Raw genomic sequence first — 10,354 nt, 5'->3', positions numbered from 1 at the left:
TTACAACATAATAGAGGTAATAACAATGCTTTACATTATAGGTGAACATTGTTAAGAGAATAAATCTTAAGAGGTTTCATCACAAGAAAAATTTTCCTATTTTATAAATATGTGTTTATATGAGATGAGGATGTTCATTAAAATTATTGTGATAATCATTTCATGATAAATAAAAGGCAAAAGATGCTGTATGCCTTAAACTTATACACTGTTGCCTATTAACTTTTAATAAACCTGGAAGAACAAATTGAAAAACAGTAAACATTTACTGTGGATTAAAAAAATAATTCATACAGATTAGTCCTAGTTCTGCTTGAGTAATCCCCTCAATTGACTGTTCATTAAACTAGATAGTCCATTATATATTTGAAAGTAAAATAATTGCTACATTTCACAAAGCTTTCCTTTCCCTAAATCTTTTATTTATTTAATCATTTTCTCTCCATTAGAGTTTGCAGACCCTGCAGATTCTGGAAAATATAATCTGATGTCTTTGGCAATGTTGATTCCCAAAATTAATACAGATTTTATATAACCACTGAATGATGAAATGATAAAGTGAGTTTATCAGATATGGTCCATATAAGTTACTTTCTTCAGATATGCTAAAATGCTGTTCAGATTTTTTCTGGCACCATGCAGAAGTCTAATATTATAAATATTCAGATCTGTCACTTCACTCATTTTTTAAACTTACCATATCCTATAGCAGCCAAAGTGACAGTGAATAATTTAATCATAATGTCAGATGTGAAATATGGAACTCCAGAGATCTCTTAGTTGGTTCCTATATACAAAACAGTGTTTTTCTTCCCTTCTTTCCTGTAAACAGAAAAATCACAGCTCAGGTCCATTTTCCTCAGGAACGCTGACCTCCATCATTCCCTGGGGAGTCAAGGGAAGATTGCTGGGTCTGGGTTGGCCCATGGTGGGAATTCAAGGAGGGGTTGGTATGAGAAGGAACTTCTCTCCTGGGTCCTGTGCTGTGAGTGAGGTAACCTCATCTGACAGCACCAGCACATGGGAGTGAGGGAAGCTCCACCTGACCACAGACCTGCTCTCATTCCATCTTCCTTCCTGAAGGAGTGTGAGAAGCTGGAAGAGGTAGGAAAGATTCCAGACCTTTAGAAGAAGGTTTGCCTGAATGAATTCTCACATTGGGTTTGGATGAGTGATTGAGTTCAGGGGAGGAAATGCAGATGAAAGACTCAGTGTTCTCATCTGACACAGAATAAATGCCTCTCCTGGATAGACAGTGAAGGAAAGAAAACCGAGAGATGTAGAGATAATGCAAGGATCATGAAATGTATCCAGAATCAACTGGAGATAAATAAGTTCTGAGGACCAGAGAAAGATAAAAGCCAAGTATCTGAGATTGGAGAAGATTACAGCTTTTCTAGAAGAAACTTTAATGTTTTCTAACTAGGGAAAGAAAGAAATCAGAACAAAGATAGACAAATCAGAAGAGTCAAAGACGCTGACTTTAGATCCTTTTTCTTAGAGTCTCTGCTGTCTCTATTGACCTTTCTCAGATCCTTCACACACACACACACACGCATACACATACTCCACCAGTGCCCTTCTTATACATGATAAACGTTTCTTTTTACACTTACCTGGCTTAATCACCAACAGAAAATATCAGTTTATTAGCACACACTGAACATCTCTCTTCTCTTAAGCCTGCTCTGAAATACTGAAGCCCTAGAAGCGTCAGTCAGACCACTCAGTTGCTTCCCGTCTATGCACTCCAACCAATAGGAACAGAAGCATAGCGCAAAGACACAAGGTAGCTGGGAGGGGACTTTAGATTGCACTTTGCTCTTCTCCGTTCATGAGACCATAATAAAACCCCCACATGACCGTAAAGCCAAGTATTTAATCCAAATAGGTATGTCCGCATATGAACACACACACAGACTGCCTTTTTCCCCTGCTTTTATTGCTTTTGTTATTATTTTACAGTTCATAGCATACAGTAGAGATTTAAACAATACATTCTCACACCAACTTCTGAGATTTATGTATTTACCTTAATCAGAGGAAGGAATGTGTATATATGCTACCTCTACAAGTTTTTGCAGTCTTAGCCTTATTAACCCTATGGTTTATGGAAAATCTACTTAGGACATTGAAAATAGCTGATTTCCACATCTCCAGCCCCATAAATATTTCTAGCCCTTTCATTCAAAAAGCTGCTGCAGTTATTGACAATCATCAAGAGTTTATTTTCTCCAAGATATTCCCACGAATTACGTATTTTCAGACCATAAAATTAAATTAGAACTCTAATGATTGCTCTAGGCAAGAGGAACAGGAACCATCAACCTTTCATGTGTTGTTGGAACATCTGCATTCCAGTTTAATCCATTAGGACAAAAACTAAATCCTTGGGATCATGAACTGAATTTATAAGATATCTCCTGGTTCCTTGCATTTGATCCCTGATGCTGCTGCTGCTGCTAACCACTGTAATTGACCTGCAAGGCTCCCAGGCCCTATACTTATGTCAACATCATGCACTTCTTAGGCCTTGGAGCTGTTTCCTCCTGGTCTAAGAATGCTCTATGTGGTCCTGCCTCTCACATGGCAATTTGGGTGACTTAGTGCAGCAAATTCCCAAATGTATCCCCTCCTGCTTTCATATTAGAGAAAATATCCACACAGGAACCTTTGCTGATGAAAACTGCTTAACTATGCTGTTTGGAGGATGCTCCCTGGTGGCTCAAAGAGTAAAGCATCTGCTTGCAAGGCAGGAGACCTCGGTTTAATCCCTGGGTAGGGAAGATCCCCTGGAGAAGGAAATGGCAACTTTCTCTAGTATTCTTGCCTGGAAAATCCCATGGATGGAGGAGCCTGGTGGGCTACAGTCCACGGGGTTGCAAAGAGTCTGACACGACTGAGCAACTTCACTTTCTTTCTTCCTTTTAAATGGACAAGATTAAGAACAGATTTCAATGGTCTTGAAAGCACAAGGGAGACCAGAAATGCAAACACCTCTCAAAACCTCTCCCCTGCTTTGGAGAATTTCATGGACTTGAAGGATGGTATGGCCTGCGCCTGTGCAGCACCTGTGGCTACCTCGTCTCTTTGAGCCTGTCTAGTGATTGCTAATAACTCTCTTTTTACTGGACAAATTGTTAGCTCCATGGCCAACGTCAAACAAAAAATGTTAAATAGGAAAAATCTAAGGCAAAAAGCAATAGCCAACACCTATTATAAAAATTCCATTAAAAATATTGGGAATTTCTACCACTCGGGATTCCCAGGTGGTGCTAGTGGTAAAGAACCCAGCTACCAATGCAGGTTGATGTAAGAGACGTGGGTTTGATCCCTGGGTGGGGAGGATCACCTAGAAAAGGGCATGGCAACCCATCTCAGTGTTCTTGCCTGGAGAATCCCATGGACAGAGAAGCCTGGCAGGCTGCAGTCCATAAAGTCACACTCAGCTGGACATGACAGAAGTGACTTAGCACAGACACATGCAAACCCACTATTATTCTAAGCTGCTCAGGTGGGAGATTTGGCTACTGGTGCTAGAGGAATGGGAATTGGTTTCTCTACCACTTACCTTTATGGAGAGCTCCAAAAAGAAAAAAAATTATAAAGACATTTCTGGAGCTTTTTTGCTTTAAATCCTGAATTCCCTAGGTAAAGACAACTGCTTAGGTTTCCCTGATTTGAGACTATGTCTTGTTCCCATGGAGAAGGCAATGGCAACCCACTCCAGTACTCTTGCCTGGAGAGTCCCATGGATGGAGGAGCCTGGTAGGCTGCAGTCCATGGGGTCGGTAAGAGTCAGACACGACTGAACGACTTCACTTTCACTTTTCACTTTCATGTATTGGAGAAGGAAATGGCAACCTGCTCCAGTATTCTTGCCTGGAGAATCCCAGGGATGGCGGAGCTTGGTGGGCTGCCGTCTATGGGGTCGCACAGAGTTGGACACGACTGAAGCGACTTAGCAGCAGCAGCAGCAGCAGCAGCAGCAGCTTGTTCCCATATATCAATATTCTGTCTGTGTAATTTTCCTTCTGTTTTAGTTTCTGGCATATATATATTCTCCAATTACATAGTGATTCCTGAAAATTTATTTCAAATAATGAATTCAGTCACATGTCAAATCAAGGGACAATAATTTATTTGTCTCTCCTAATGCTCAGGAAACAATTTCCTTGATTGCAAGCTTGTTTTAATTTTGTTAGTTTATACTGGCTTGCACAGAGTGAAAGAGGGTAAAAACCTAGAAATTACATTTAGAATAAATGAACAATTGAATGAATGAATTTCATTTTTCATTATATTTACTGTCTTTACCATTCTCTTGCCACTTATATTTCAAAGTAATTCATATAGAATAATCTGCAAATTGTTTTTCCCCCAGAGTTTGCTGATTTTCTCATCTCTGTTTGCTCTCCCTGGACTTTCTGCTGAGTGTCATAGGTGCCTGTCTGTCTTTTTTAAATTCCTTTTTAGGTTATTTTTTACCTTTAAACACCTTAATTTATATAATGAGGAAAAGCTATGTAAGATTTTATTGCCTACATGCTAACGATTGCAGCAATAAATCAGCCACAACTTAGGACTTAGTGAAGATATCTGGGTTGTAAATTGGTTGACCTTTGTCCACGAGGGAAGGGTAAGGAAAGATATAGTTTTTATTGCTGGGAGAGTAATTTGATGAGAAATTTTTTTATGTGCTTCATTGTTAAAAACAGAGAGAATTTCCCAGGTTCATAAACATATTAGGACATTTCAGAGGCAAAATCATGACAGAAATGGTGCACAAGCACAATGAGAGAAAAGGAGATTTGAAAATAATTTAACAGTTAAATATAATACAGGTTAGAGGAAACTTTGAGAAAGACTGAAAGTAAATATCTGGAAGGAGCTGACAGAATGTTGGAAGGTCATTTCTGCTCAAGATATGATGTTGATTATGGATGTCATCAGTACTACATGTAAAGAGAGGCATCCTCTAGGTCTTTTGCTCCTATGGTAAAGAATCTGCCAGCAATGCAGGAGACCCAGCTTCGATCCCTAGGTGGGGAAGATCTCCTGGAGTAGGGAATAGCAAGCCACTCCAGTATTCTTGCCTGGAGAATGGACAGAGGAGCTAGAGGGCTATAATCCATGGGATCACAAAGAGTTGGACACAACTGAGCGACCAACACTTTTCTATAGGATCACAACTCCGGGTTCAATCTAGGGTTGTAATAATTAGATACAAACTTCATGTGACTTGGCAGTGTTTGAGCTCCACTCTTGAAAAGGTCAAGTGGCGGCAAACAAGAAGAGGCAAAAATGAGACTGGAACCATTTTTATGATTTATCTGCACAAACAATTCCACAGTTTCTCATACTCGTTTATTGTCTTAGACACTCAGTGATGCCCCTCTCCCCAGAATGTGTTGTTCCCTCTGTTCTCATGATGTTTCTACCAGTTTTTGAGAGTCTTGTCCTCCAGAAGCATTCACTCTCCACAGGGTGTAACCTTGCGTAGATTAGTTTAGTCAACTCATAACTGTAGCTGAAATGACTACTTTACTCATAATTTAGTAGTAATGTTCTTCAGCCTTGATGATATTTTCCACTTCTGTGGGGCTTCCAAAGTGGCTCAGTGGTAAGAATCTGCCAGCCAATGCAGGAGCTGCAGGAGCTATGGGCTGGATCCCTGGGTTGGGAAGATCCCCCTGGAGGAGGAAATGGCAACACACTCCAGTATTCTTACCAGGGTAATCCCAAGGACAGAGGAACCTGGTGGGCTACAGTGTACTGGGTTGCAAAGAATTGGACACAACTGAGTATGAACACACACACACACACACACACACACACACTCGTTCTCTTATGCAGTCCTCACTAGAGGGTGAAATATCACCTCCTATATTCTTTCCCAGGCACAATCACTTCGGATAACATCATTCCCCTGTGTCTTCCATCTCTCACTCTGTTCTCCTTTCTATATAAATATATATTTTTATATTTCCCATTTAAAAACAGAATAAAATTAAGCAAAGCTATTCAAAACAAGCTCAAACAAAATTCCTTCCTTCTAACCTGCCTTCTGTTAAAGATTCTGACATTTCTCTTTTTTGGGTATTAGTTCTAGAAGGTCTTGTAGGTCATCATAGAACTGTTCAACTTCAGCTTCTTCAGCATGAATGGGAGGGGCATAGGCCTGGATTACTCTGATATTGAATGGTTTGCCTTGAAAACAAACAGAGATCATTCTGTCATTTTTGAGATTGCACCCAAGTACTGGATTTGGACTCATTTTTCAGTGTCATATCTTTTTGTCTTTCCATACTGTTCATGGGTTCTCAAGGCAAGAATAATGAAGTAGTTTGCCATTCCTTTCTCCAGTGTATCATGTTTTGTCAGAACTCTCCACCATGACCTGTCCGTCTTAGGTGGCCCTATATAGCATGGCTCATAGTTTCACTGAATTAGACAAGGCTGTGATCCATGTGATTAGTTTGGTTAGTTTTCTGTGATTGTGGTTTTCCTTCTGTCTGCCTCCTGATGGATAAGGATAAGAGGCTTGTGGAAGCTTCGTGGTGGGAGAGACTGACTGTGGGGGAATCTGAATCTTGTTCTGATGGGTGGGACAGTGCTTAGTAATTATTTAATCCATTTTTCTGTTGATTGGGCTGTGTTCTCTCCCTGTTGTTTGGCCTGAGGCCAAACTATAGTAGGGTTAATGGTGGTAATGGCGACCTCCTTCAAAAGGACTTATTCAGTGCCCCTGATCCCTCAGCAGGCCACAGTCAACCCATGCCTCCACCAGAGACTCCTGGACACTCACAGGCAAGTCTGGCTCAGTCTCTTGGGACACTGCTCCTTTCTCCTGGGTCCTAGTGTGTGCAATATTTGGCTTGTGCCTTCCAAGAATCTGTTTCCCCAGTACTGTGGAAGTTTTGTAGTCAAATCCCACTGGCCTCCAAAGTCAAGTTCCTTGGGAGTTCTCAGTCCCTTTTTCAGATACCCAGGTTGGAAAATCTGTTGTGGGTCCTAGAACTTTCTTAACAGTGTTCTGCAGTTTGTGGGTCATCTGCTCAGTGGTTCTATGGTGGGGCTAATGGCGATCTCCTACAAGAGGGCTTATGCTACATGCTGTGTGTCCCAGATCTGTTGCAGCCAGAGCCCCTGTCCCTGTGGCAGGCCACTGCTGACCCACTCCTTTGCAGGAGACACTCAACACTCAAAGGCAGGTTGGCTCAGTCTCTGTAGGGTCTCTGGATCCTCATGTGCACAAGGATTTCTTTTGAGCCCTCTGAGTGTCTCTGATGGGTATGGGGTTTGATTCTAAACGTGATTTTGCCCCTCCTACCATCTTATTGGGACTTTTCTTTTGCCCTTGGATGTGGGGTATCTTTTTTTGGTGGGATCCAACATTCTCCATCTGATGGTTGTTCAAAAGTGAGTTACAATTTTGGAACTAACACCAGAATTTTGGAACTAACACCTTCTAGAGCTAACACCATAATAAGATGTCATTTTCATCATAGGGGACTAGAATGCAAAAGTAGGAAGTCAAGAGATGCCTGGAGTAACAGGCAAGTTTGGCCTTGGAGTACAAAATGAAGCAGGGCAAAGGCTAACAGAATTTTGCCAAGGGAACACACTGGTCATAGCAAACACCCTGTTCCAACAACACAAGAGACAACTCTGCACATGGACATCACCAGATGGTCAACACCTAAATCAGATTGATTATATTCTTTGCAGCCAAAGATAAAGAAGCTGTATACAGTCAGCAAAAACAAGACTGGGAACTGACTGTGGCTCAGATCATGAACTCTTTATTGCAAAATTCAGACTTAAATTGAAGAAAGTAGGGAAAACCACTAGACCATTCAGGTATGACCTAAATAAAATACCTTATGATTAAGCAGTGTAAGTGACAAATAGATTCAAGGGATTATATCTGTTAGACAGAGTGCCTGAAGAATTATTAATGGAGTTTCATGACATTGTACAGGAGGCAGTGATCAAGAACATCCCCAAGAAAAAGAAATATAAAAAGGCAAAACAGTTGTCTGTGAAGTCCTTCCAAATAGCTAAGAAATGAAGAGAAGCTAAAGGTAAAGGAGAAAAAGAAAGATATACCCATCTGAATGCAGAGTTCCAAAAAATACCAAGGAGAGAAATAAGAAAGTCTTCCTAAGAAGTCAATGCAAAGAAACAGAGGAAAATAATAGAATGGGAAAGACTAGAGACCTCTTCAAGAAAATTAGAGATACCAAGGGAACATTTCATGCAAAAATGGGCACAATAAAGGACAGAAATAGTAAGGACCTAATAGAAGTAGAATATCTTAAAAAGAGGTGGCAAGAGTACACTAAAGAATTATACAAAAAAAGATCTTCATGATCCAGATAACCATGATTGTGTGATCACTCACCTAGAGCCAGACATCCTGCTGTGTGAAGTCAAGTGGACCTTAGGAAGCATCACTACAAACAAAGCTAGTGGAGGTTATGGAATTCCAATTGAGCTATTTCAAATCCTAAAAGATGATGCTGTGAAAGTGCTGCACTCAACATGCCAGCAAAGCTGGAAAACTCAGCAGTGGCCACAGGACTGGAAAAGGTCAGTTTTCATTCCAATCCCAAAGAAAGGAAATGCCAAAGAATGTTCAAACTACCATACAATTGTGCTTATCTCACATGCTAGGAAAGTAATGCTCAAATTCTCCAAGTGAGGCTTCAACACTATGTGAACCGAGAACTTCCAGATATTCAAGCTGGTTTTAGAAAAGGCAGAGGAACCATAGATCCAATTGCCAACATCCATTGGATCATAGAAAAAGCAAGAGAGTTCCAGAAAACATCTAATTCTGCTTTATTGACTATGCCAATAGTCATTAACAAACTGTGTAAAATTCTTCAAGAGACTGGAATACCAGACCACGTTATCTGCCTCCTGAGAAATCTGTATATAGCTCAAGAAGCAACAATTAGAACCAGACATGGAAAAACAGACTGGTTAAATTGGGAGGAGTTCATCAAGACTATATATTGTTGCCCTGCTTATTTAACTTGTATGCAGAGTACCTCATACAAAATGCTGGGCTGGATGAAGCACAAGCTGGAATCAAGATTGCAGAGAGAAATAGCAATAACCTCAGATGTGCAGATGACACCACCATTATGGCCAAAATCAAAGAGGAACCAAAGAGCCTACTGATGAAAATAAAAGAGCAGAGTGAAGAAGCTGGCTTAAAACTCAGCATTCAAAAAACTAAGATCATGGTATCTGGTCCCATCACTTCATCGTAAATAAATGTTGAAACAATGGAAGCAGTGACAGACTTTATTTTCTTGGGCTCCAAATTCACAGCAGAGGGTGCCTGCAGCCATATAATTAAAAGATGCTTGCTCCTTGGAAGAAGAGCTATGACCAACCTAGACAACATATTAAAAAGCAGAGATAGTACTTTGCTGACAAAGGTCTGTTTAGTCAAAGCTGTGGTTTTTCCAGTAGTCATGTATCAATGTGAGAGTTGGACCACAAAAAATCTGAGTGCCAAAGAATTGATGCTTTTGAACTGTGGCAGTGGATAAGACTCTTGAGAGTCCTTTGGACTGCAGGGATATCAAACCAGTCAATCCTAAAGGAAATCAGTCCTGAATATTCATTAGAAGGAGTGATGCTGAAGCTGAAACTCCAGTACTTTGGCCACCTGATGTGAAGAACTGACTCTTCTTGATGTGGAAAAGACTCTGATGCTGGGAAAGATTGAAGGCAGGAGGAGAAAGGGATGACAGAGGATGAGATGGTTGGATGGCATCACCGACTTGATGGACATGAGTTTGAGCAAGCTTCAGGAATTGGTGATGGACAGAGAAGCCTGGCATGCTGCAGTCCACAGGATCACAAAGAGTTGGACATGACTGAGCTACTGAGCTGACCTGAACTGATTTCTTTTTACCTTTTACAGCTAATGTTTCTTTGAAAGAGTGGTTCACAGTCATCCTCCTCACTCATCTAATAGCCATTGTTTATAAGATTTCACAATGTTAGCATTCTAATGCCTTTTAATTGAAGAATGAATAAACACAATGTGGTATATCCATACAGTGCTGCTACTGCTGCTGCTGCTAAGTCGCTTCAGTCGTGTCCAACTCTGTGTGACCCCATAGAAGGCAGCCAACCAGGCTCCTCCATTCCTGGGATTCTCCAGGCAAGAATACTGAAATGGGTTGCCGTTTCCTTCTCCAATGCATGCACGCATGCTAAGTTGCTTCAGTCATGTCCAACTCTGTGTGACCCCATGGACAGCAGCCCACCAGGCTCCTCTGTCCACAGGATTCTCCAGGCAAGAATACTGGAGTGGGTTGCCACTTCC

The sequence above is a fragment of the Bos indicus genome, chromosome 23, assembly GCF_029378745.1.
Source record: "Bos indicus isolate NIAB-ARS_2022 breed Sahiwal x Tharparkar chromosome 23, NIAB-ARS_B.indTharparkar_mat_pri_1.0, whole genome shotgun sequence".
In the NCBI taxonomy this organism is placed as follows: domain Eukaryota; kingdom Metazoa; phylum Chordata; class Mammalia; order Artiodactyla; family Bovidae; genus Bos; species Bos indicus.
Note: the sequence above shows the minus strand (reverse complement) of the source record.